The following is a 3,213-nucleotide window of genomic DNA, read 5'->3' on the forward strand; positions in this document are numbered from 1 at the left end:
CCTCAACTCATTCCATGAATGTTGTTTCATTCCCCACGCGGCTGAATCCAACTCAGTCTTTATCCTGCCTTGGAGTTCTCTCTCATAACTGAAGCCAGGAGGTATTCGATTTATCGGATTTCGAGCTAGCTGCCCTTTTCTTGCTCCTTGCCATTAGCGCAGCCCTTTTCTTTTTCTTAGCTAGCGTAGTTTTTCACCTTCAAAAGAAGGCGCCAGCGCTTTTGTAGTGACCCCGGAGGGGTCCCGGGTTGCTTTGGCGCGCCCCACCCCGTCAGTCCTGTGTTGTACTTGACTTGACTCTCCCCCGCTTGCTGCTTGCTGATCGCAGTGTTCAAAAATGACACGAAGCTGGATATGAGTAGATGTTGTTGGTCGAAAACGTCTTTCATTCACAATGAAACAGAATGGTCTCGCTCGATGCGTCATTTTAGAATGTGTATTTTCATATTAAGAGTTCTTAAAAGTTCTCAACTCAAAGCCCAACCGTCAAAAGGATGCTACAATGTTCGAAATTATCAACTTAACATGCCCCCTTACTTCCTTCGTGACCTCCCACTACTTCATCTACCGAAATGATTAGGCAGATCTCGTTTTTTCTAGCATTAAACCTGCTCATGATCCTTTATAGAGCATGGAGCAGACAGAGAGATGAAAGGACCACCTTCTCCTGCTTGCTTGATCGGAATCTATTCACATTTAGAATAGCGGAAGTGCTACTTAACTTCACTTAGTAGTTGAAACTCGGAGAGACAGAGAGAGTCCTCTCTCATACTTGCCAATTCCAAGGCTGATCAGCAAGGGAATTGGCAGGAACCAACCTTAGTTGCCCCTCGGTAGAGTGAGTCTACTTAGCGAACTGGCAGGACGCGGAGATCGATTGATCAATATGCATATCGAGAGTTGATGGTTGACCGCCGCCCCCCTTGTCCTGCCCCGGCCGGGGAGGCAAAGGGGATTGCTATCGTCACCCTTTCTCCCGGTGTATGTGAAAGAGAAAAAGTGACGCACTTTTTAGATTTTCGGTTTGCGGTTGGTTGGGCCAAAGAACGAGAGTTAGCTTCCTTAAGTCCGTTCTTCCTCAGTAGCTCAGTGGTAGAGCGGTCGGCTGTTAACTGACTGGTCGTAGGTTCGAATCCTACTTGGGGAGATTTGATTCATTCAGAATTCGAATTGATAGTTATAGCTTTTCTGACTAGCGACCCCTGTCCTTCTTTTTTTTCTAAAGACGCAGCAGAATTGTCAAACAGGACATCAAAAGTGGGAAGTTAATTGTAGGATTTCTATTCCTCACTCTCGTATAGGTGAACTTGGTTCGTTCAATGAAAAGGGATAAGAAGGATCCACTGGGAATGAATGGGAAGAATGGGGTAGTATCTTCATTAGCCGGAAGGAATTAGTCTCCACTAGCGTAATTCAAAGAACGAATAAGAAAAGGCGTCTTTAGGTAGGAGGATGGATGCATGTGGTGTCGTGGTACTAAGACTGACAGTAGAATAGGGGGTAGGTATGGAGAGGCAAGATCCTAGCTATGGAGTAGTTGTATACGCAAAGGATTTACGAGTTCAGGCCCTTCTCGGAGGAAGTAACAGCCCTACGTCTCGGAGCCCAGAGGCGGTCGACTGGATTATATGCGTATGAGTTAAAGGGGTGCGAACCCTTCTGCCAGTGGCGGGAGTTGGCTTATATAGAGTCTGCCAGGACCCCAGCCAGCCCACGTAGCGGAGGGTTTAAGGTACATTAAGGCCTGGCGTTACTCGTAACGCCTTACATAAAGTGTCATCGTGACCATTAAGACTACTTAACTACAGACCGTTTGGATACAGAGTGGCTCTTGAACTCCTGGTGGTCGAGTGAGTCTTCATGGTCGAGTGTCTTCGAGTTCGTCGAGTGGAATCCTTCCAGGTCGACTGGAAGGGAGTTTCTTCTAAATATGTCCTTGGGGAGGGTACCTTGGACAGGTCCATGACCCTACCCTAGGTACATGGCTACATCATTAGCCCCCGAATGGATCGAGGTTTGAGTGAGGAGGGAGTTGATAATCTTTCCGTCCTGCTTTTTGTGCTGCGAGTGTGTCTCGCTCTGGATCAATGACTTCTTAGTGATGGTGTCAACTTTTTCTTTCAGTCGCCTTGATCCATTCTTTTCATCTGTCGAGTGAACTTTACGAACTTGGAGATTTCCGAGCGATGGATCGTAGGGGATCTTCCATCTGACCAGTTGATTTGCTGTTAGCGGATTTAGTGGGATCCGAATTTCGGGAAGCGCGCAAAGCAGAGAAGGCCGTGGTTCACGGATGGGATAAGGCAGAGATGCCTCGATTTCCATGCTGCCTTTTTCGCCACATATCGCTCGTGCGACTGTCGCGGGATTTGACAGGATTGCCCGGGCCTACCTGTCAGCCACTCGGAAGTGACTCCATATAAGGCGCCGGGCAGAGGTTTTTTGAACAGCGCGCCCCCATTTTCCCCTCCCTTGTCTTCAGGCTCATCTGCTGCACTCGCCACCTGCTCAGCGCCGCTGCTCCGTGCCTGCCTCATAGGCGACAATGGTGAAGGAGAAGACGGCGGCTTTGGAGCGGGCGAAGAAGGCGACGGCGAAGGCGAAGCGGAGAGCAACCAGTCAGGGAGGATCCTCGTCGCGGTCCAGCCGGCTGCAAGGTTGGATCCAGGGGGATTGGATCCATTCGACTATCACTCAGAAGGACCTCGACGATCTGGCCAACGAAGGACTGATCCCCCACAAGTCAGCAAGGCTTCCGGGGTCGGAATGGCAGCAGCAGCCCCAGGAGGGTGAGTGCGTCCTCTTAGCTACCCATGTCGACCGCGGGTTTTCTCTGCCGCCAAATCTTTTCTTTCGGGGGTTTCTGAACTTCTTTGGGGCACAACTCCACCATTTCACACCCAACCCCATTGCCTATCTCGCCGCTTTCGTGTCTTTGTGCGAAAACTTCTTGGGTTGTCGGCCGCACTGGGGCCTCTTCAAACACATATTCACTTGTCGCTCTCAGACGGTGAGAAAGGCTAATCCGAATGAAGAGAAAACCCAAGTAATCTAGATGTGCGGGGGTCTTGGGGTCCAAATGTGGAGTAAGAGTGCTTTTCCAGCCATGACCCTTCCCGAGTCGGTTAGAGGGTGGCAGTCGACCTAGTTCTACTGCCAAGACCAGTCGACGCCAGCGCAGTCGACTGGGCTCCCTCCTTTCTCCATGAGTCG

General features: G+C 50.1%; 1 non-coding gene across 1 annotated transcript; it reads left to right on the top strand.

Moving 5' to 3' along the window:
- The first annotated feature begins 1,075 nt into the window (after positions 1 to 1,075).
- On the top strand, positions 1,076 to 1,147 carry TRNAN-GUU (transfer RNA asparagine (anticodon GUU)). The gene has a single exon. It is a non-coding gene; the product is annotated as a tRNA-Asn (tRNA).
- The last annotated feature ends 2,066 nt before the right edge of the window (positions 1,148 to 3,213 follow it).

Source organism: Triticum aestivum, chromosome 6B, assembly GCF_018294505.1.
Source record: "Triticum aestivum cultivar Chinese Spring chromosome 6B, IWGSC CS RefSeq v2.1, whole genome shotgun sequence".
In the NCBI taxonomy this organism is placed as follows: domain Eukaryota; kingdom Viridiplantae; phylum Streptophyta; class Magnoliopsida; order Poales; family Poaceae; genus Triticum; species Triticum aestivum.